The sequence below is a fragment of the Sus scrofa genome, chromosome 15, assembly GCF_054392235.1.
Source record: "Sus scrofa isolate SSC_HxYL_T2T_F1_AM1 chromosome 15, Sscrofa_HxYL_maternal_Yorkshire_Landrace_v2.0, whole genome shotgun sequence".
Lineage (NCBI taxonomy): Eukaryota > Metazoa > Chordata > Mammalia > Artiodactyla > Suidae > Sus > Sus scrofa.
In genome coordinates this window covers 16434399-16459807 of record NC_139397.1, presented here as the reverse complement: position 1 = coordinate 16459807, position 25409 = coordinate 16434399, and the positions used below count along the sequence as shown (strand labels likewise).

The 25409-nt window shown below is 36.7% G+C and overlaps 1 long non-coding RNA gene across 19 annotated transcripts in view; it reads left to right on the top strand.

Moving 5' to 3' along the window:
* The window catches only part of LOC102159998 (uncharacterized), a 749988-nt gene that overhangs the window by 65724 nt on the left and 658855 nt on the right, over positions 1-25409 (top strand). For 16 of the 19 annotated variants that reach the window (XR_014829069.1, XR_014829057.1, XR_014829059.1 and 13 more), the window contains one exon: positions 21038-21141. The exons of the other annotated variants lie outside the window; for them this stretch is intronic. This is a non-coding gene — a long non-coding RNA (uncharacterized LOC102159998). The remainder of the gene's footprint in view (positions 1-21037; positions 21142-25409) is intronic. 19 annotated transcript variants of the gene reach the window in all.

The following is a 25409-nucleotide window of genomic DNA, read 5'->3' as shown; positions in this document are numbered from 1 at the left end:
TGATTGCAGTGGAGTAGGGGTGGGGCGATATTTCCAATATTAAATTGAAACGTTTGAACCCTCTCTCCCCATTCATGCACACATACTAGTCAGCGTTCTTAGTTGCATAAAATAAAATCTAGTCTACCCAGTGTAAGCACAAATAATTTAAGTGTGAAGGTAACTTAAAGAATTGTTAAAAAAGGTGAATCCGCTTCCAAGAATGATTTCAGAAGCCCCATGCTGCTCAGGGAGCTACGCCTCTTCTTGGTTAGGACGCTCTGACCCGCTTAGCTGCCTGCTGCAGAATTTTACTACTTCTGATAATTTAACAGCAGCAAATGGCCAAATCAGAGACTTACTTCAACTGCCAGCTCCAGAACATGCCTTCTTTGCCAGGGTTGCTGTTAGCCTTGCACTCAGCCTCTCTTGCCGTGGAGCTCAGTGTGAAACAAAGTTGTGTGCCAGTGCATTCAATGGGCAGAACCTAGATGTCACCCAGAGCCCTCGCTGCAAGGGAGTCTGGGAAGTGTCGATTTTAGTTTTTTAACCCCTAATGTTGTTAGAAGGCAGTTGGAATGAGGGTTGCATGAGTCATCTATCATCTGATAAATCATGTTGCCTTACGCCTTCTGCTTCAGAAGGAAACGACACCACAGACAGGGCAGGAGGGAGCGTTCCTTGATGTGTTTAGCAAAACAATAGGCCTAAAGCCAAGCCTTAGAAGTTCTCTAAAATGTTAGCATATTAAGGACCAAGGCAAGTAGACAGATGATACAGTTTTTCTCAAAGTCTGGAGAAGATTAAAGCCTGTTAAAGCTTGGCCAGAATGCTTGCTGCCCAATAGAGAAGGCAGATAATGGAAAAAACGGGAGAGAGAAGGGTGAGACAGAGGTAGAAGAAGGCAGATGTCAGAATTCTTATTTTTTTTTTCTTCCTCTATTAGAACCATCTAGCTAAATAGAAGGAAGCTTAAGAATTTAAGGAGTCTTCTGCCCCCTCTGGATTAGGAATCTGGTATTCAATTCCCTGGCAGCCACTTCTATCGCCCAGTAAACTGAGTGGGGCAGCGTGGATAAACAGAGGGGCTGCTGGAGTTAAGACAGGGAGTTTCTGTGACCTGAGTGGAGAGGATATGGGAGGTGGGAGAGTTGAATACTAGCAGACATGCCGTGTTGACCAGGGTTATAGGGAAGTGTGGCTCTTCAGCAGAGTTGAGGGTTTACAACTCATGTCATGGTAGAAAATGTGGAGACATTCAGAGAGTTCAGGTCAGATAGGCCCTCCTCTGCTAATTCTTCTCCAACCACTTCCTTCTCCCATTTTATCCCCTGGCACTTCAAGGACACCAAATATCTCTCAGTAAAGTTTCCATAGCTCATTGTGCATACTTCTATAATGCTACCTCATATGATATTATGATTATTTGTTTATGTAGCTATCTTTTCACTAGATTGTGAACTCTCCAAAGGGGGCTTTTAATATCTGTATCTCTAGTTCTCTGCATGTTTCCTTTTGGTAGGGGCTCAATTAACATTTTTTAATATAGTAAGACATATTCTTTATCCTGTGTGTAGTTATACTTGGCCTAATCGTGTCATGATTTAGAATGGGTAATATTTTCAGGGGAGGATATGAAATATGATCATGAACCTTTAATATGGGTATGGGATCTTGTAATGTAGGTACGGAATCAGGAAATAAGCTTGTAGAAAGGGAAAGAATAGGAATTTGGAAGGGCAAGGAAAAGTAAAAAGAGTTGAACTAAGTATCTGGAGGAGGTGTGACCTTTCTCTTCTTTTCTGACTTTCTCAAGCATTTTTTTTGTTGTTGTTTTTTTGTTTTTTGGCCTTTTCTAGGGCCGCTCTTGCAGCATATGGAGGTTCCCAGGCTAGGGGTCGAATCGGAGCTGTAGCCACCGGCCTACACCAGAGCCACAGCAAGGCCAGATCCGAGTCGTGTCTGTGACCTACACCACAGCTCATGGCAATGCCGGATCCTTAACCCACTGAGCAAGGCCAGGGATCGAACCCTCAACCTCATGGTTCCTAGTCAGATTCGTTAACCACTGAGCCATGACGGGAACTCCTCAAGCATTTTTAAAAGTGAGAAATGAAATGATCTTTCTTGTTTTTATTTTAAATTGTGTAAATTATATAATTAATATATAAATGCATTCTAAGTGTACAGTTTAAACCCTATAAAAAAAAAAAAAGCTAAAGTCCCTTTGGCCTCTGTGGTAGGCTGAATAACAGTGTCCCCAGAGATGCCTATGTTCTCACCCTGGTTCCTGTGGATAGCCACCTTGCAGGGTAAAAGAAACTTGGTTGAAGATCTTGGCAAGGGGGTATAATCTTGGATTATCCAAGGTAATGATAAGAGTCTTTATGGGAGGGAGGCAGGAAGATCAAAGTTAGTAGTAGTTGTGATGATGGAAGCAAGAGTTTGAGTTGATTTAAGGAAGGGGCCACAAGCCAAGGAATGCAGGTGTCCTCTTGAAGCTCAAAAAGGCAATGAAATAGATTCTCCTCTCAGAGCTCTCAGAAGGAACTGGTCATTTCTACACCTTGACTTTAGTCCAATGAAACTGATTTTGGACTTTTGACCTCTAGAACTGTAAGATAATAAATTCACTTTTTTTTTTCAGAAGCCATTAAGTTTGTGGTACTTTATTACAATGGCAATAGGAAACAAATCTAGCCTCTTAACCTTACTCTCTCTACCAGAGGTAACCAGTGTTGTCAATGTGATGTGTATCTTTCTAAACCTTCTTTTCCATATCTATCTATCTATCTATCTATCTATCTATCTATCTATCTATCCATCCATCCATCCAACTGTGCATGTGTAAATAGCATGGGTTAGAGTGTTATTAAAATTTTACTGTGTATATTATTATACACTTTGCTTTTTTTAACTTATCATTGTGTCTCAAAATTGGTTTTGATTGGTATATATTAATATACTTCCCTCCTTTCAGCTACTCTTTGATTTTTCCATTCTGTGGTCTTTCATAACTTACATGACCACTCCACCAAATCATTTTATACACTTAGATGTTGAAATTTACCTTTCTGACATATAGGGGGAACATAACTGGTCGAAAAGCATAAAGTTCTTGCTTTAGGATATTAAAGAACCCTCAGATTTAACTATATATGATCATCATTGGAAATACTTTATTTCTCCCATGTGAACCATTTCAGGGGAGTGTGCCTGATAAAGCAATGTTAACAAATCCTGCCTGATCCAAGATTCTTATTTGTGATTTTTTTTCTTTTTAAGTCTTAGAGTTTCGTGAACAACTATGTTTTTTATTCTGTGATAGATTATAGCTTTAACAGATTAAAAAATGATAGTGAAAGATAATCCCACCTTGCAAAGCAGTCCTTTTTGATGCAGCCTTGTCAAAGCAGATAACAACACATAATAAGATGTCACAGCTTGGTGAGAAATGCAAAGCAGGTTTTAAAAACTGCCAATACTGCATAGCGACTTTAATACTGAGGATAGTAAATATGTGGAAGAAGAAACCATTTGCTGCCATTCTATTTAAATGTCTGGAAATATGTAGTTATCAGAGCACCAATAAATGTCTCCTGTAGGTCAAGTTCTTTTTTTTAAAAAAGCGCTTTGGTTTATAGAATCTCTTTAGAAATTAAATTCACTTTGCTACCCAAGACCTGTTCAAAGCACTTGCTGTCAGTCAGTAGAAAAGATTTGGCTACCACCTTGGTGTTAAATATAAATGTAGTCTAAAGGTTTAATGGATTAAAATTATGCTATTTAATTTGAAATGGAATTTCCTACCCTCCTAGCTTAGGTAGTTAGAATTTTGTGGGTTTGCTTTTAATTCCAGCCTGGTTTATAGGTCTAATAGAGAAAAGGCAGCCATGGGTTGAGAATGCAAGTGTATCAAATTTTGAATTGCGGAGACAGGTCTCCTTTTGGTAGAAGAATAAGGGACAAAAACAGCCTATTAACTCCAACTTGTTAAAATTTACCCCCTAGTTCATTATTTTCCCTCCCCCTATTCACACCAAAAGAATAGATAAAAGGTAAGCAACAACAACAAGAGATATTATATGCAGAGGTGAACACGATATGACAAGGTCTTCTTTTAATAACCAACAGTGTAAACTCTCTAGGAGGTAGACCATATGAAGTACAGCAAAAACTGTAATTATGCTCTCAGCAGGAAACCTGTTTTGGAGTGACAGTTAAGAGTGTCTCTAAAAACCTGTTAGGTTATGGCTGCTAGTCTTAATTATACGTATTAAGAGTTTGTATCTTCACTTTTTTCCTTTTAAAGTTCAAAGAAGAAACCTAATTATAACTTGGACTCAAGTGAATTGCGCCATATTTAAACAATGAACATTTGGCAACCTCATTGTGCACCATGATGTGTCGTACTGGTGCAGCTGCTATGGAAGCCAAACTGGCTCCCCCAGATAATTTGTTTTTGCTGCCTCGATGACAGAGGAAAAACAAACAAAAGCTAGGCAAGGAAAATAATGAAATTATGCTTTTTTTTTTCTTCAGTCAGTGACACCCAAGCCTTCTAGAGGGGGTGATCATTTCTTGGGTTCTGTTAAGATTAGATTATAATCGTATGAGTAAATGTCTGAATATAGGGATTGTGACCTAATATTATTGGGATCACTTATTAAGATGACACTTTATGATTTTGCTCATGTTACAAAGTTGTGAGGTGAACTGACCAAAATTAATTTCATGAGTTTAATGGTAAAATTCATGCTGATATGACTGAGCTAATGAATCTAGCTGATAAATGTGAATTTAATCTATTTGATACCCTTCTTTATGACTCTAATTCCTTGAAGTTCTCATGGGTTCCATGACCCAGGCAATTACAAGATGGTGTGGGTGAAATAATGATGGCTGAATGATTTGATCCTGAATCATTTGTTTCTCGCTATGCTCCCAGGTAGAAATGGAACTCAGAGCTAATATATTTCCTTCTCTTTGGCATGTATATCTAACTAAATTGAATTTCTATAATTTACCTTCAAATAGTATAAAACCAGAGTGGTTTTGAAAGGATTTAAGTAAGTGCTTAAAATTTTGGAAACCGTTTGTATATTGTGTATTTATTGGTACCCCCATTGAAGTTTGAATCTTGGGTAATCCAACTTTCACTTTTATTGAAATACTAATTTAGTCTTCATTATATTTAGCTTGAGGAAAACAATCACTAAGTCTAAAGTTATTAATAGTTTTATGTAGAGTCACATGGATTTTTTTTTAAAGTGATAGGGATCTGTAGACTGAATAATGACATTTCTCTAATTAAACAGCAATTGAATAAACACGATAAAAATCAAGGGTGAGCTATTCATTAATTATGATGTATTTAGCACAACTTAAATTATACTTCATAGAGTTTTTGTTATTTCTGTGTTGAATAATTTATGAAAGTAATGAGTAACATGAATCATTGTGAAACTTTTCTATATTTTATCAAAATAAATTATTTGTTGAAAAACAGAGCAAGGTTTATAAAGGAGGCATGAATATTAGTGAACGTTACTAAAAAGAAACATTAGATAGTGAACAATAACTGTTCCTATGCTCCATCCCTAAAATGTGATCAGTTCAAGCAAAGCCTAGTACAAGTAAGTATGGTTAGATGACCAGTTGCCATGATAGTAGAGCTGGTAGAAAAGATATGAGAGAACAGAGTCTCATTGTATTAAACGTGAATTTTATTTTTTAATTATTATTTTTTAAAGGCCACACCCATGGCATATACATGGAAGTTCCCAAGCCAGGGATTGAATCTGAGCAGTAGCTATGGCAACATGACTTTTTAAAAATGTCATTAAAAGGAGTTAGAGTCTTTCAGCTTATATAGCCACACAAAGCAGTAAATTATCTTAAGTGTTCCAAAACTGGACCATGAAATGGTGAAAGGACATCCTCATATTTGGGTGGCAGTTTTCCCACTTTTTATAGAAATTAAGTGGTAGAAAAGATATTATCTGCACAATTTGCGTAGTATTATCACTTTCATTAAAAGTGAAACTCAGTGCATTTGTTTTCCACTTCCTATGTATATCCATTCTTGAAGGAGCTGAATGACCATTCTGTGTAATCTTGAAGAGTGTGTTACTATATATTTTCAGAGTTAAAAGGAAACCTGAATGACTGACTTATCAGTTTCCTGTCCTTCAAGCAGAGTCACATATAAGTTAGTTCATACCAGTAAAGTTTTGAACTTTCTTTAGCAAAACCTTTCTTCTCTCACCCAACTTCTAGTGAGTTTAGTAAACCTCACAGTCAGGAAAACATCCTTAAATTTTAACTTCCATTTCAATCAGGTCCATTTTTGGGTTCCATCCTCTACAGAAATGAATGCTAACTGGTCCAAGTGTGTTTGAGATTCTTGGCTTTCTTTTGACTGTATTAACATCTACATTCATTTTGGAGAATTGTTTTATTTTCCTTTTTTCTTCCTTTTTGTCAAAAGTATTAAGTGTCATCTGGCTTTTTATTTTTCTTTAAGTTAAATACATTAATTTTGGTTGGAGAATATTGGGACAGTATTTGAGGTAAGCTGAGACCTACTAGGATATTTTATATTTGAGTTTGGAGTCATTGTTTTATGTGTAGTAATATTTTGAATTCTGAAAGTTGCCAGTAATACTTCTGTCTTACTCTTTTCTTAGTCAAGTAACTTGATCTTCTCTAATATTTCACATAAATACATAATCTGTATATAGTTATCTCATATAGACTGTCAATGTAAGTAGAATATGAATTATCAATATGAGTAAAATAGACTAATATTTATCCCTGAAGAGCTGTCTGAACTAAATACTCTCATAAATTCATAATTCAAGTGAGTAAAGGCAAGGATATTGATCTTTAATATGTAAATAGGTTATATTTTACAACAGTAACTAAATAATCAGCAAATTTTTATTTCATCTATTTTTTATTCAGTTTTAAAATGAAAATGATGCCAAGGAATTAATCTTAAAGTATTGTAAATCATCTAGTTGAAGAAAAATATTTTTATGTCAATAAGGGAATCAAAACTTCTTTAAAAAATTGTTCTGCTCTGTCCCACATCTAATAGGATTTTGTTTGTTTTATTATTTTTTTTATAAGAGGATAACATTTTACCATTAAATGGAATAGTTTAGACTGGTTCTGGGGTTTAGAGTGATAGATAATACTGTGCATTTCTCTCTTTACTATGAGAAGCTACACCTGATGTTTACCCTTGCTATAAAAGATTCAAACTCTCCAATTTGTTAATTTTCTTGAGACTGGCATCATGGTAGCCCCACTCATTTGGGTCTTACCCTATAGTTTAAGCAGTCAATTCAGTTTGCATGGAAAGGGCATAAGGACAGAGAAGGGTTATGAAAATTCTCCCTGAAAAAAGAATAGTGAAGCTGCATTCATCATTTGTCCTGATTCATCTCAGCCTCCTTTAACATGGGAGTATTCATACTCCTTTTTCTCTTCACTCCAAAATTATGTTTTAAGTGTAAATTCAAGTCTAGATTTAGGACGATTTTTTAGTTTTAAAGGACAAGTCTGCATTTTCCATCTCAGACATACATATTAGAAATATAGTCAATGCCACTTGAATAGAGGAATTTCTTAACTCCAAAATTTATGAGACGTCTGTCTATTAGGAAAAAAATATGGGATTTTCTTTCCTTAAGACATGTTTTTATTGGGACAGCCTGTTTGCCATTGCTGCTTAAAACTGATCCCTAAAGAGTAAGACCTCAATGAATCATTGGATTGCTTGCCTTGGAGCAAGGCCAGGAACAGTACTTTTTCAAGATAAACAGTGCTCAGGCTGAAAGAATGCACTGGTTTCTCAGGTGGAGCGTTCTCACTTCCCTTCTGGCATGTACTGTATTATACAGTGTCTTTCAGATAAGGCTTGAGGAAGATAACTTTATTTCATGATCCTTACTTCCTGGCTGTTTTATCCAAATACTTGTTTGTTTGTTTTATTATTAAAGTAGGTTGATTTTCCATGTTTTTTCAACTTCTCTTGTACAGCAGAGTGACCCAGTCTCACACAATCCCCAATGTCACAGTTTGCACCCACCACCCCAAACTCACCATCCATCCCATTCCCTCCTCCTCCCTCCTGGCAACCACAAGTCTGCTCTCCATGTCCATGATCTGTTTCTGTTTTGTAGATAGGATCATCTCTGATCCATATATGTGATGTATGATATTTGTCTTTCTCTTTCTGACTTAGTTCATTTAGTATGAGAATCTCTAGTTCCATCTGTGTTGCTGCAAGTGACATTATTTTATTCTCTTTTATGGCTGAGTAGTAGTCCATTATATATATGTACCACATCTTCTCAGTCTGTTCGTTTGTTGATGGACATTTAGATTGTTTCCAGGTCTTGGCTATTATGAATAGAGTTGCGATGCACTTAGGGGTACATGAGTCTTTTTGAATGAATATTTTGTTTGGATATATGCCCAGGAATGGGACTTCTGGATTTTAAAATTTGTATGGAAACACAAGAGACCCTCAACAGCAAAAGCAATATTAAAAAAAAAAGTGGAAAGGGAGGAATCAGGCTCCCTGACTTCAGGCAATACTACAAAGCTACAGTTATTCAAACAATATGGTACTGGCACAAAAACAGAAACATAAATCAATGAAACAGGATAAAAAGCCAAGAAATAAACCCAAGCACCTATGGTCAACTAATCTGTGACAAAGGAGGTAAGAACTTACAGTGGAAGAAAGTCTCTTCAATAAATGGTGCTGGGAAAACTGGAAAGCTACATGTAAAAGAGTGAAATTAGAACACTCTCTAGCATCATACACAAAAATAAACTCAAGATGGATTAAAGACCTAAATATAAGGCCAGATACTATAAAAGTCCTAGAGGAAGACAGTGGCAGAACACTCTTTGACATCTTACTTGATCTGCAACATCTTACTTGATCTGCCTCCTCAAATAATGACAATAAAGACACAAATAAACCAATGGGACCTAATTAAAATCAAAAGCTTTTGCACAGCAAAGGAAACCATTAAAAATAATGAAAAGACAACCCACAGAATAGGAGAAAATCTTTGCAAGTGACGCAATAGACAAGGGCCTAATCTCCAAAATAGATAAACAACTCGTACAACCTGACAACAAAAAAACAAACAACCCAAGTGAAAAATGGGCTGAAGACCTAAATAGACATTTCTTTGAAGAAGACATATGGATGACCCACAGGCACATGAAGAAAATGCTTAACATCACTAATTATTAGAGAAATGCAAAGCCACAATGAGGTACTGTTTCACACCAGTCAGAATGGCCATCATTAATAAGTCAACAAATGGCAAATGCTGGAGAGGGTATGGAGAAAAGGGTACCCTCCTTCACTGTGGTGGGAATGTAAACTGGTGCAACTATTATGGAAAACACTATGGAGGTACCTCAGAAAACTAAGTGGAGAACTACCATATGAACCAACTATTTCTTGAATAGTCCAGAGAACATGGTTTTTAATTCATTGACACTCATTTATTGAAGCCTGTTTTATATTCATCTCCATACTTTAAGCAGGGACCTTTGTACCTGTTTTGTTCACTGTTGGATCCTGACTTCTATCATAGAGCCTTTCCCAGACCAGGCACTCAGTGAATATTGATTAATTACCTGTTGAATGAATGAATTCAGGTTCACATCAATTGAAATTTGATTATAAACATAATTCTAGGATTCTGTAAATGCAGCCAAATTATACCAGACTGTAACTTTTAGTCTTTCTAATTGGCTGTGTTTATGCCTTCTAAATAACTACTGCATGATATACTCATTTTTTTCATTCGCTCTTTCATTCATCCAAAATATATTGATTACTTCATCCATGATTTGCATTGTGCTAGCAATTAAGATACAGCAATAAGATACATCAGGCCTCTGGATATATCACTTGTCCTGCCCTCCTTGGTTTTGCCATTCTGGATTTGGTTTAAGCAAGGACAAAAATATTTACAAAATAAAGTCAAGGTGGAGACTGACCAATGAGAAATTATCCATTTCCAAGGGATAAAAGAGGCTTAACAGATGGAACTAGGGCTCAAGAAGGTAAAATTGGTGACAGTGAGCTTCTCAGTGCTGCATGAATAATGTTTGTGTGTGTGTGCATTTGAACACATGACTGTAAAGAAGAATCGAGCAAAAAAAGAAAGAATTGTGGTCCAAAATATATCCATTTTTGGAGTTCCCGTCGTGGCGCAGTGGTTAACGAATCCGACTAGGAACCATGAGGTTGCAGGTTCGGTCCCTGCCCTTGCTCAGTGGGTTAACGATCCGGCGTTGCTGTGAGCTGTGGTGTAGGTTGCAGACGCGGCTTGGATCCCGCGTTGCTGTGGCTCTGGCGTAGGCCGGTGGCTACAGCTCCGATTCAACCCCTAGCCTGGGAACCTCCATATGCCGCTGGAGCGGCCCAAGAAATAGCAATAACAACAACAACAACAACAAAAAGACAAAAGACAAAAAGGCAAAAAAAAAAAAATCTTCAAAATATATCCATTTTTAACCTATGTTTGTACTTTTTGTTACTCTATCCCTATATCTGTGGAGATTAGAGACCCCTAGGGTGAGCGATTGCATCTTTGCATTCCTCATAGTCCTTTGTCAGTATATATTCCTGGTCAGGTTTCTGGAACTTACAATGGCCAACTTGTTTGGGTTGAAAGCGCAGCTAACAGGTACGATAATGCCTTGTTCAGGAGACCAAGGTTAAAGACATTTAGTTGTTTCTGCTTGCTCATCTCACCCAAATCAACTATTCATCAGAACTTAGTGCAGTTTTTCTAAGTAAGAATGTTATACTGGGGGATTGTAGATGTTTTCTTGGAGTACAAAGGTATCTTTTTTTTTTTTTTTTTTCAAAGGTATCTTTTTAACAGAAGATGTTTGTGATTTTCAAGAGTTCATACAGTAAAAAGCAAAAAATATCATACATTTCGGGAACTTTTATATGAATAAAGTTTAATTTATTTGTTCATTTTTTTCAACTAAATTTTACTAATAAGTACTTGTAGATCACTTGTTTTAGGAATCCTGTTGATGTTTTATTTATTATTCAAGACTATAGCTCATTTTCATGCTCAAGTGTTCACCCAATATTCAGGAATGGGTGTGTACAGTGAGTTGTTCTAGATTAGGCATTAAAAAAAGTCAGTGAATGGACTTGGTGCAGTCCATATATCCTATGTAATTTTATGAAATATTCACTCAATCAGTCCTCATTATTCATGGATTCTGTGTCTGTGAATTTGCATACTCAGTAAAAATTTTTTGTACCCCCCAAATCAATACAGTGCTTTCATAGTTCTTAGTAGACATGCACAGAGCAGCAAAAATTTGAGGTTGCCCAACATACACTCCCAGATGAGGTCCATCAAGGCAACCCTTTGCCTTCTCGTTTCAGAAATCATACTGTCAGTGTGTCCTTTTACAGTCTGTTTGGTGCTGTGTTTTTCATATTTTTGTGCTTTCTATTGGTGATTTTCCTGTTTGAAATGACCTCCAAGCCTCCCAGTGTTATCTAGGGCAAGAAGGCTATGCTATGGCTTATGGAGAAAACATATGTACCAGATAATCTTCATTCTGGCCTGAGCTGTAGTGCTCTGGTTGTGAGTTCAATATTAGTGAATCAACAATCTATATTAAATAAGATGTCTTTAAATGGAAAAACAAGGTTGTATAGCTTGGTCTATGAAACAGCTATGTCCAGAGGTTCATAGGAAGCTAACTGCATTTTCCCCTAGTAATGGTTTAGTATTCATCAATTCAGTGTTCTTGGTGACTTTATAGAACATAACTTTGGTAACTAACAAGAATTGGGGCACATGTGTTTTTCTGGGACAAGGAGGTGTAATACTTATCAGATTCTCAGTGGGAACATGACACCCTGGACAAGAACCCTTGTCTCTCTTCAGAAGTTCTTCCCTTCATAGTATTCTTGGACTCCTAGGGCTGATGTGTAGAAACTGGAGGCAGTGTTATAGTATTTGAAGTGCTAAAGAAAGAAAGCAACACAGACACATGAAACCCAGAGACTCAAATCTTCACCTTTCCATTTATTGAGTACTGTCATCATTATTGGCTTTTGCAATCAGACAGAGCTGGTTTGAATCATAATTTTCAGTTGTTTTTAGCTGTGTGATCCTGGGCAAAAAATGTTTAGCCTTTCTCAGTTTCAGTTTTCTTCTGTGTCAAGTGCATACAATAATGCCTACCTTGAAGAGTTATTTTAAAGATTAAAATAGGTGATGAGTTTAAAGAGCCATGTAAAGTCCCTGGGAATAGTCAAAAACCATTATTGTAAATGTCAGTATGGTATATACTCAATAGATCATTGTTAGTTTCTCTCTTGTTCTGCCTCCCACCTGGAAATAGTATGAGATCCCTTTTCTAATATCTGGATGAATTACTAAATTCATTCTGAAATTGCTTCTTACCAAAATGTAGTTACTAGTGGAGGAAACAGGACCTACTCTCAGTGCCCTGATTTTTTCCTGCTGATGTTTCTGGTCTGGAGCTCCACTGCAGTGATGATGGATGATTGGGGCTCTGGGTGGCACTGGTGGTAAGCAGTAAGCTGTGTTTTGGTTGCCAGGGGAATAACCATTTCCAACTCCTGGCCAAGAGTGGAGGGTTCATGGGCAGTTCTCTCAGAGGGAAGATGGGGTGACTGTAGCAGTTAAGGGGTCTGGGAATGACACCCATGTGCCCTCTTCACATCTACCTCAAGGGGACTCTTAGGGATTTCACTCTTCTGATTTGAGAACCTGAAACCCATTTCTCCCCAAGAATTTCTTTTCTTAGGCAAATCATTTCCCTTAGCATTTCACAATTCCCCTGACTTATATTATATATGCAAGACAAGGTGAATACAATGACACATCATTGAAGAATGAGGTGTTCTACAGTAATGGGTTTTCCAGGTGAAACCGGCCCCTTGCTGTGTTTTGCTTTAATAATTTCATGGAAATGGCCGTAACTTGTACTTGATACTCTTTTCACTTCTTATATGTATTTAAATAAAGTGAATAATTTAAACTTTTATTGATGACTGATGAGTCAACTACTGTACTATGAAAGAACACAGACCCTCCCCTAGCACCTGCTAATGCAAGGAGATGAATTGTCCACATATATTAAGAACCCAAGATTGCTTTCCTTGTGTTTGTTAAAAATGTTGTTGGATTTTTGTTACTAGGTGACATAAGTAGGTGAGGAATGCCAATGTAGTTTGCCTGTAGAATGAGTTGTGGTATAAACGGTAAAATGAGTCTTGATTATTTACCTACCAACACAGTCACAACTATTTGCATACATGTTTGTTTACTAAGTGTATTGACATTATTATATTATTTATAAATATAAAGTGCTATAGTATTATAGTAATATATTTGATATTTTAATGTATTAATAGAACATTTTTGAATGGAGTAAAATATACACAAGACTTTCGTATATACTTTTCCCTCTTTCCTGTGAATTCTTGCTCCAGATGAGCCAGTGAAATAGGCCTATGATATTTTATGGCCCAGGATAAAGTTGGTTACTGAGGAGTTTCAAGCCCCAGGATATCCCCACGTTTTGCTATAAATTGGTTGCTTTAGTCCCATTTATGTTTCTTCAAAGTGCAGGGTTTACATACCAACTCCCATCTCGTTCTAGGCCTCTGAGGTTGACTCTTAGGTACCACCGTCTTCTGTCTATAGGTGACATTTATAACCAAGGGCTCATAGAATGACCTCATTCTTTTTAGCTTTGGCAAAATTAACCTTCTGTCTGCAACATAATCTCACTCAATTAAAAAACAACAACAGTAGCCAGAGTAAATAAAAACAACAGCAGGCCTTACTCTCCAGTGCGTCTGTTTTGCCAGGATGTGGGGAGTGAGAGAAGGTGGGCCTGGCAGGCAGTCTTTCTCTTTCTCTCTGTTGACAACAGCCAAAATGGCCGTCTGCATAATTTGAAAACTACACATTCTGTAAAAGAGAGACAAAGAAATGTAGTTGCTGTGAAATAAAATGACTGTCACAAAGGGAAAGATCAAATGTGAGAGAAGGTGCATTCAATGTAAAAAACACAACTGGGTGTCATTCTATTTCAAAGCAGCCTAAGTGGAGAGTGCAAATATAATGCATGATAATGAGGGTGCCCAATTTTGGAAAGTGGTTTTTAAAATGCTGCAGCAGAATGCTATCTAGAGTCTCTTAGGAAAAAGCAAAATCTCATCAGGGACCTTTTCAAGCATCATTTTCTCCTGTTTTAAATGATCTCACGTGAACTGGCTGTTAGTCGACTTGGCATGACATTCTATTATTCATTATTTTTGACCATTTGCAAAAGGAACAAAAAGCCTGTTATTAGTGATTTGCCAGTTGTTGAGAGACTTAATCTAGGTACTTACAGAGCTCTTTGCCTCATGCTTATTTTGTTGTATGAAGTTGTATGATCTAAGGGAATTCATAACCCCCCATGCTCAACATAGGTAATCTCTTCCCAAGTAATTAGTTTGGGCATATTGGCAAAGCCTTTTTTACTCCTGCAGGAGATTCTGGATTTGGGGTAGAGAAAGCTTTTCCCTTTGTGTATAGATTCCTTTCTTCCATTGGATGAAAACACAACCTTCTGAGGGTACAGTGAAGAAAATGGCGATATTAACAGGGTCATTTGTGACCCATTGAGCACCTCACTGCTTGCTGGACATGCTGTGTCATATGTGGTCCATTCTATGGTATTACTTTTCAAAAGTCATTAAAGTTCTCTCTAAGGAATTGTAGACCTAGAGGGAAGTAGAATACAAGTGACATAAGAGATAAATTGCTACATTGGTGCAGAGGAAGAAGAAATCTGATTCATGAGACAAAAGGAGAAGGTCCACCAAAAAAAATGCCATATGCAGAGAGAATGAGTAAAATTTCAACATGTAGAGATTTTAAGGGATTGTAGGATGGGATTTATAGATGGCATGAAGAATGTGAGAAAAGTAGCAGAAGAATAGAATGTATCTCTCCAGAAGTCTAGATATCAGAAGCAACCTAATACAGAGTGTTCTGAAAGGATTTTAATTGATCTTATTTATAGTAATGCACATTACTATGATTCATGTGATGGTGGGTTTTGTGGGCTAGGAAAGGACTGTTTGGTAGCATCTTGTTGACCTGATGGATTCTTATGCAATGGCTTTGATCCTGATGTACTACCACAGTAATGCCACAGGCGCATTTTGTGGTAATGCTAGTCGTGACTGTGCTTGGTCATTTGTCTGATTTATAATAATCTTTTGAAGAGCCGAATTTTGATCATGCATATATTTATTTCCATACTGTTTATAGTGAAAAGAAAAAATTGATAGACTACATACAGAATATTTTGGGTCTGAATCTAGTCTTTTATTTTAAATCATGGTTTTTTGTTGTTAAGATTTCTGTATTCTAGAAGTATCATTATTTCTGAATAGTTTTGAGCTAAAAAGTGTTCCACTGTTAATGAAGCACAGAGTTGAAAAAGAAAACAACACGAAAAAAACCAGAGGTATCCTTTGGGCTGTATTAGAGAATTTGTGTAGGAAAATGTAGGTATTTAGATATCAGGATCAGATTAAATTTGCAATGAAAAATAAAACACATAAAAATTAACTTCGGAAAGGGAAGTTTATACAAGAATCTATAAGAAATAGCATGTATTGTCTTTCAGCTGTCTTTCTTCTGGGCTTGAATGTGTTTAAAACTAGCTTATATAGTGAAATGAGTTTTATAAAAAAATCAAACATCTCAGTATTTTTCAGGATATAGTTTGAGCTTAAATGATCTACTTTTCTCTTTTTTGGAGAAAGGGAGTAGGGGAAGGGGAGGGGGAGGGTAGAGGGACTGAGGGGCTGGCTTGTCACTGCCTAATACGAAGCAGCCATTTGGGACAGTTTCGAGCCAGTCCCCAACTGCCTCATTCCAGCTCTGTGGATTTGGGCAAGTTTCTTAAATCCCCTGCAACTCTGTTTCCTCATCTGTGAAATGGAGATAAAATGCCTATGTGATAGGGTTGTTGTGATGCATTACCTATGTAGTAATGTACGTAAAGTACATAGTCCTGTGTCAAGTATATATTACCCACTCGCTGTAGGCATTTATCCACATACCGTTTTTGAGCAAGACACTTTGACTTATGCCTTTTACTTAATCCTCATAACAGGCCTGTAAGTATTATTATGACTCTCAAGTTACAGATAAAAATCTTGAAACTTAAGGGACTAAAGTGGTTGTTACAAGTTTAACCAAACTGAAGGGTAATAGCCAGGAGTTCAACTTAGATCCGATGATTTTAAGTTTGCAAACACCATTTCATTAAATTCAGTCATTCCCTCCCTCTCTCTTCTCTTTGCTCCACTCCCTTACCTTCTTTCCATAATTCTTCCTTCTCCAAGGTAGAATCTTTGTTTTAAAATGTTCCTCACGATAACATATAAATCAGATGGAATGAAATAATGCTTTCATTCCAGTAAATTGAAATAAATATGATGACATCATATTTCCAAACACCATTTTTTCCCTTCAGAAAATATATCACATTCTTTTTTATATACTCAAGTAAAGCATATTAATTGTATAGACATTAGGACATATGTAATGTCCTAATGTCTATACATACACACACACACACACACACACGCATAATAAACTATTTGATATTTAATATTCAAAGACAATCATATGTTACATTTTAGTACATAGCTTCAATTAATACCTATCCACATATTATGTTTTCCCACTTATAGCAGTATCATATTACAGTTTGTTTTATAATGGGCTGTTTTTAACCAATGAATATTCAAATATATCTTTCCAAATTGGAAAATGTATGTTTACATAATCAGGTCTATCAGCTACGTAGCATTCCATTGTATAAAAGTACCTGATTAAAATAATCCTTGTTATTGGATGCTTATATTTTTCCAGTTTTCTAAACTACAGACTCTAGCATATGTATCTTTGTGCTCTTGCCCAATTATGCCTTTTGGGTATTTCCCTAGAAGTGGAATGTATGGGTTGCTGTTTATACACTTCTCTGGCTCTTAATATCTATTGCCAAATTCCCTCCCTTAAAGCCAAGATGACTACATACTTCTTTTAGCAGTGTATGAAGATGCTCATTTCTACACACCCACATTAATGGTTATCAGGCCTTTTAATCTTTGAGAACTCCATTAGGCAAAAAAAAAAAAAAAAAAAAAAAAGGGACTTTAGTGCTTTTCTTTGCATTCCAGTGTCTATTCTATAATAATCACATTTCTAAGTCTACTATCTAAACAAAATGTAAACTTCATTAGGTCAAAGACGAAGTTTCCACATATTTAAATATTTACATCTGCCATCCTTTTAAAGTAGAATAAATCCCCAAAGAGGCATTTGAGACACAACTTGGCAGAAAACCATGGATTAGCAGTATATAACCTTATTAAGAACATCCTTGAATTTTATTTTAAACCTCTAGCTCATCATTCTCAGAGCTCATTTGCTTCGTCCTGAGAATGGCAAACATTCCCCCAGTCAGAATCTCAAGAGAGAGGAAAGGAAAAGGTTATGGAAGCTAAGCCTTGGCATCACTGACTTCTATGTCTCCATGGGACTTCATTCTCCTTCAATCTTTGTCTCTCTGTGGTCAGTGCCAGAGTGGCCAGGGGTGTAATGCTGATGCCTCCTTATGCCTTAGTGAGAAAAAGGGAAAATTATGCAAAATATGCTTGATGGATTTGTTTGGGGGAAAATTTAACAGAATTGAGTTTGACCCTTCATGAATGTGTGTCCCCACTCAAAAGAAGAAGAAAACTCCAGCACTTGTCATTTGTGGACTTATTATTAATGATGGCCATTCTGACTGGTGTGAGGTGGTATCTTGTGGTAGTTTTGATTTGCATTTCTCTTATAATCAGTGATGTTGAGCATTTTTCATGTGTTTGCTGGCCATCTGTATATCTTCCTTGGAGAACAGTCTATTCAGGTCTTTTGCCCATTTTTCCATTGGCTGATTGCTTTTTTGCTGTTGAGTTGTATAAGTCGTTTATATATTCTGGAGATTAAGCCCTTGTCCATTGCATCATTTGAAACTATTTTCTCCCATTCTGCAAGTTGTCTTCTTGTTTTCTTTTTGGTTTCCTTTGCTGTGCAAAAGCTTTTCAGTTTGATGAGGTCCCATGGGTTTATTTTTGTTCTTAGTTCTAGTGCTTTGGGAGACTGACCTGAGAAAATATTCATGATGTTGATGTCTGAGAGTGTTTTGCCTATGTTCTCTTCTAGGAGTTTGATGGTGTCCTGTCATATATTGAAGTCTTTCAGCCATTTGGAGTTTATTTTTGTGCATGGTGTGAGGGTGTGTTCTAGTCTCATTGCTTTGCATGCAGCTGTCCAGGTTTCCCAGCAATGCTTGCTGAATAGACTTTCTTTTTCCCATTTGATGTTCTTGCCTCCTTTGTCAAAGATTAATTGACCATAGGTGTTAGGGTTTATTTCTGGGTACTCTCTTCTGTTCGATTGGTCTGTCTGTTTTGATACCAGTCCCACACTGTTTTGATGACTGTGGCTTTGTAGTATTTCTTGAAGTCTGGGAGAGTTATGCCTCCTTCTTGGTTTTTATTTCTCAGGATTGCTTTGGCAATTCTGGGTCTTTTGTGGTTCCATATAAATGTTTGGATTGTTTGTTCTAGTTCTGTGAAAAATGTCATGGGTGATTTGATAGGGATTGCATTGACTCTGTAGATTGCTTTGGGTAGTATGGCCATTTTTACAATATTGATTTTTCCAATCCATGAACATGGAATATCTTTCCATTTCTTTCCATCTTCTTTAATTTCTTTGATTAAAGTTTTATAGTTTTCGGGATATAAGTCCTTTACCTCCTTGGTCAGGTGTATTCTGAGGTATTTGATTTTGTGAGGTGCAATTTTAAAAGGTATTATATTTTTGTATTCCTTTTCTAATATTTTATTGCTGGTATGCAGAAATGTGACTGACTTCTGAATGTTAATCTTATATCCTGCTACTTTGCTGAATTTGTTAATCGGTTCAAGTAGTTTTTTGGGTTGAGTCCTCAGGGTTTTCTATGTATAGTATCATGTCATCTGCTTACAGTGACAGTTTTATCTCTTCTCTTCCTATATGGATGCCTTTTATTTCTTTTGTTTGTCTAATTGCTGTGGCTAGGACTTCCAAAACTATGTTGAAGAGCAGTGGTGAGAGTGGCATCCGTGTCTTGTCCCAGATTTGAGTGAGAAGGCTTTCAGTTTTTCCCCATTGAGTATTATATTTGCTGTGGCTTTGATTATGTTCAGGAATGTTCCCTCTATACCCACTTTGGCAAGGGTCTTGGTCATGAATGGATGTTGGACTTTGTCAATTGCTTTTTCTGCGTCTATTGAGATGATCATATGATTTCTGACTTTTCTTTTGTTAATATGGTGTATGATGTTGATTGATTTGTGTATGTTGACCCACAAATAATAAGTGCTAGAGGGGTTGTGGAGAAAAGGGAACCCTCCTGAACTGTTGGTGGGAATGTAAACTGGTCAGCCACTATGGAGAACACTTTGGAGATACCTTAGAAATCTAAACATAGAACTTCCATATGACCCCACAATCCCACTCTTGGGCATCTATCCGGACAAAACTCTACTTAAAAGAGACACATGCACCCGCATGTTCATTGCAGCACTATTCACAATAGCCAGGACATGGAAAGAACCCAAATGTCCATTGACAGATGATTGGATTCGGAAGAGGTGGTATATATACACAATGGAATACTACTCAGCCATAAAAAAGGATGACATAATGCCATTTGCAGCAACATGGATGGAACTAGAGACTCTCATACTGAGTGAAATGAGTCAGAAAGACAAAGACAAATACCATATGATATCACTTATAACTGGAATCTAAGTCCAGCACAAATGAACTTTTCCACAGAAAAGAAAATCATGGACTTGGAGAAAAGACTTGTGGCTGCCTGATGGGAGAAGGAGAGAGTGGGATGGATTGGGAGCCTGGGATTATCAGATACAACTTAGAATAGATTTACAAGGGGATCCTGCTGAATAGCATTGAGAACTATGTCTAGATACTCATATTGCAACAGAAGAAAGGGTGGGAAAAAAATGTATACATATAAGAGTAACTTGATCCCCATGCTGTACAGTGGGAAAAAAAATTAAATTAAAAAAAAAAAAGAAGAAAACTCCCTAAATAATACACAGCTACTACTTTGTTTTGAAGAAAATTCTTATCATATTTCCCCACAAAGAAAAACACTGGAATAGTATTGTCTTTCTATATAGAGTAGATCAGTTTGTCAAATAAGTGGGTTATTTGCAGTGCAATAAGTGGTTACAGATTTTATACACCCCCCCACACATACATATTTCATCAGGTGCTGAAAAATAATGGTGACCAGGTACCACTACGAACCCATGTGTTCCAGTCAACAACCTTTGGTACCATGTCCTGGGAATGAGATAGCTAAAGTCTTTCTGAATTAACCAAAAAGAATCTGAATGTGAGTGTGATAATAGATTTTTTTTAATGTGTGTATGTGTTTGTGTATATATATATATATGTATATATATGGCACCTCTTTCAAAAGTTGCCTGTTTGAATGTTCAAGATGAACTGGAGGAAGTCTATAATACAGTCACTGTGAAGAAATCAAGAGTTGTGAAACACTTAGAGTTTATGAAGGGAACAAAATATCACAAAACTGTGGAGTAAAGCCCTAGATTCACTGAATAATCTGAGAAAGGAGTGGAAGAAATAACATGAACTCACACTTACCTGGCGCTTATTACGCGACAGCTGCTATTTTTAGTGCTTTATATGTATTAATTCCTTCAATCCTCCAGACAGCCCTGTAAGGAATTTTATTTTATCCAAGAGATCATTAAGACACAGAGAGGTTAGATATCTTGCCAAAGGTGACACAGCTGGTAAATGGCAGAAGTGTAATATGAATTTTCTTCTGATTTTAGATTGTTTGTTTAGATGGCCAGGTGAAAAAGGGGCACTGCCAAGCAAGTCTCAAGGAAATGTGCACCCTCCACAGGAAGTTTTATTATTGGCTTCTGGGGAAGTGGTAAGTTTGCAAATATCATCACACATTTAAGTGCATTCTTAAGACACATGTGACAGCTTGACATTTGGGAGAGAAATTCTGCTGGTTTCTAAGTTCCGAGTCTGCCATGAAATGTCTGTGGAACCTGGGTTAAAACATGTCATTTTCTGACTCTCAGTTTCTTCTGTGTAAAACAAAACGGATGGATGATGTACAAAATGAGGTTCTCCAATTCTTTTATGAGACAGGCACTTAAGCACATTGTTGTGCTCTGGTAGGGAAATCTTTCTGTCTACAAAGACCTCAAAGAGGACACAAGGGTAGTGTTCTCTGCTATGAAGTGGATTCAGTGGAAGGACTTGATCATATTCTGAGATACTTCAGCATTTTTGCCTTCTGTAAATTCTTCACCTATGAAACAGGTTAGAGCAGGAAGGAAAATGGCAATTGTAGGTTTAGGACAGAGTGGAGCAAACCTTTCTTGTTTCTCTTGGGGATTAGCTTCAAGGATGGAGGGAGGGTATTGATACTGACAACAGAGACACACTCTTATCTGAAATTCAGATCAAATGATTCCACCCTGTAGAGCATTCCATGACAATGGCCTTTCCAGGAGCATGAATCTATACACAGCCCAGTAGTTAATTTCAATCAGCAGGCTTTGCTGGTATTGCTGCTCCCATTTTAGATTTACAAAGCCATTCTTGATGAAGACAATAAAAGCCTCCTGTCCCTCTGGTATTGCATTATGCTCTGACACTTTATCAGGGCACACAGACAGACGGTTGTTCTAAACCATATATAAAATGGAGCAAGCTCACAAATCATGCTTTGATATTGCACTGTGCAAACACCAAGGTTAAAAGGTAAATCTGTGCTGTAACCGTATTGATTAATTGATGTTAAGAAAGGTCAGATTAATCTTTATCTTGCTTGAAAAACTCTAGTTCTCCATGGCAGGGCTGTTGAAATGGTTCCTGTATAAAAAGATAAAAACAACAATAAGAACTGGAACCTTAATGCAAAAAAAGTGAGGGAAAACTCACCTAATAATCACTCAGAAAATGTTAGTGAAAGGAACCCTAGTGGAGAGACAATGGGGAAATCTCATCAGTCGCTCAGGTAGTTAAAGCACTGAAACAGGGACTGGAAAGTGGAAGTTATTGCGTTTTCTGTGTATTTGGGATAGGCTTCCTTGGAAACACCTTCACTAGTGAAGCAATTGTAGAAGTAAAAATAGTGACTTTAGATAATAGCCTTAAGCCTGTTCCAAGAAGGCCAGACAAGAGAGGAGAGCTTCTACTCCTTTTTTCCAATAGGATTGAAATCAGTTGAAGTAAAATACCTAACTTTCCTGACCTTCAGGTCCTACCCAGGTGAAAAACTGTCACATAACATTTCTTATAAGATCGTTTCTGTATCCCCAGGGCCTGGTGGGAAAGGGAAATCATCTCTTCCACATATGGAGATGCACAGACAACTTAAGAACTTAAGAACAACTTGCCCAACCTACTTCTGGTTCAAATGATAAAACCGGGTTTGAAGGCTAAAATTTAGGGTTTTGAGAAAACCAAGAAAAAAATAAGGAAGGATTAGTGGCTAAATCTATCTAAGAGTGGAAGAAGAAAAAAAAAATCTAGGGACCAAGAGGACAGGATGCTGGTCCTGAATGAACAACGACATTGGACAAAAGAAGGGCAAGAGCCAGGGGTGGGGATGGGAGTGGAAGGGGATGGAATTGGGAGTGAAGGTTGGCTGTTTTTTCTCAATATGCTGAAACCTGAAAAGACCTTCAGAAGCAGGTGTCTGAACCTGAAGAACCTAGCCTGTGATGTATTCACACGCAAACCCAGAAATGTCAAAGACTTACCATAATGCAAGTTTCTTTTCGGCTCAGGTGAAGCCATGTTGCTGGGCAATATTCCTGCATCTTACAGCTATGACATTTGGAACATGTGGCCTTATGACATCAATGAGGGGATTCCTGGAGGATTGCATGAGATTTTTTCCTCTAGGTTTATTGAAAAATAATTGACATCCATCACTATATAACTTTAAGACATACAGCATGATGGTTTGCTTTACATATATTGTGAAGTAAGGACCACAATAGATTCAGCTAACATCCATTCACTTGAGATGTTTTGAAAGACGGATCTGGAAGTAGATGATATTATCTTTCTTATAAATCCTACTGTCCTGGGTACAGTCAGAGAGCCTTCAACTAACTGCAAGGGAGACTGGGAAACCTGCCATAAAAAGTTACCTGTCTAGGTTTACCTTAGAGCACAAGGGCTTTAGGTTTTCATATAGAAAAGTTTCCGTGATGTATAGCACAGGGAACTATATCCAATCTCTTGGGATAGTCCACAATGGAATATAATACAAGAAAAAGAAGGTTGGAGTTCTCATTGTGGTGCAGCAGAAACAAATCTGACCAGGAACCATGAGGTTGTGGATTTGATCCCTGGCCTTGCTCAGTGGGTTAAGGATCCACTTTGCCGTGAGCTGTGGTGTAGGTCACAGATGCGGCTCAGATCTGGCGTTGCTGTGGCTGTGGTGTCAGCCGGAAGCTGTAGTTCCGATTAGACCCCTAAAATGGGAACCTCCATATGCCGCGGGTGTGGCCCTAAAAAAAAAGAAAAAGAATGACTGCGTCACTTTGCTGTACAGAAGAAATTGACATAACATTGTAAATAAACTATACTTTAACTTAAAAAAAAAGAAAAAGAAAAGTTTTCAAAGATTGCATTGCTAAATGTTGGAAGGAATTACCATGGGATGTTTAGAGAACTTGACTATTCTTTCGGGTTCTCAAGGTGGGAGATTGGACTCATTTTTCAGTGTTCTATTCTTTGTATAACTTCATACTTCCATAACTATATAGACTTTTTATTTGTAAGGGAAACATGAAAAGTAAGCCAGATATTTGGAATTATTTTCTTATCAAGGTGATTTAATTATCCCTTTACTTGTTAACCATGGCTACTTCCTACAGGTAGGTAGGGAAACTTTTAAGAAAGCACAGACACACAAAAAAGGATGGAATCAAAAATTAAATAGATTGTATTCATAAATATATCCATTTTTTAGCCTAAGGCTAGCATTATTAATAATAAACAGAGACATAAATCATAATTTGGTACAAATCTGTATGTAAAATATAAGATCTAACCTTAGCATCATAGTCACTGGAATTCTGATAGGTTGTATGTGACACATTTTGCATTTTTGTGTTCTTTGCTTCAATATATGTTAATAGATGGTAATTATATGCTTTTCATTTGGACAGCCCTTATCCAAAAATGATTTAATATTCGTACATCTAATGGGTCGCGCACAGCTATTGATCATTTGGATCAGAGTTCAATTTGAACTGCTGCTGGTTAGATTAGAAATTGTAATCATGGTAAAAGATAAATTACAAGGTCTCTGAAGATCAGTTCTGTTTTCAGATTAGATGCACTTTTAGATTTTAAACATCAAATAGGGGAGGTTAGAAAAGATCTGTGGTGGTGTTGTTGTGTGAATTTTTTAAGAAATACATCCAGAGATATCCTTCCCATCATTGATCAGGAATAGATGATACTCTGTCATGTTAAAGATGGTGAAAAAAATCCATAAATTATTTGTGAATCAGAAAAGGATGCTTATTTTGTAAATATTAATTTTGATATAATAAATCAAATGCTCTATCATTATAGTTGTGCAATTTTTAATACACAGAGAGTTGGTTTGGGTTAGAAGACATCTAAATGAAGATTAATTTAGATGAAGCAAGCCTCTGGTGACTTCAGTATTAAAGGGATTTTATCTTTGTTGAATTATAAAATAAATTTTTTTTTGTTGAATTATAAAATAAATACATTCTCATCATAGACAATTTAGAAAATTCAAAAAACTCTATTCAAGGAAAGAACATTCACCATCCTCTAACCCGCATGTGTTTTTGTTAACATCTTGAGATACCTTGTTTCAGTCCTTTTATTTGAATTTTTCATGAAATATTTCAAATATATGGAAATAAGGAGAATAACCAAACCTCACACACACCTACTACCTAGATTTAAACATGTTAAGCTTTTGCTGTATTTACTTTAGAACTCTCTTATTGACAAATACATACGTTGTAGATACAGATGCTCTGCTTTTTGCTCTTCCTTCCATTTTCCAGAGTTAACTATTATTGTGACATTTCCAATTCATAATTTTACTGTGTGTCATCCATAAACAATGTATGAAATTGTTTTTATGTTTTAAAAGTATATGTGTTATCATCATCATGGTGA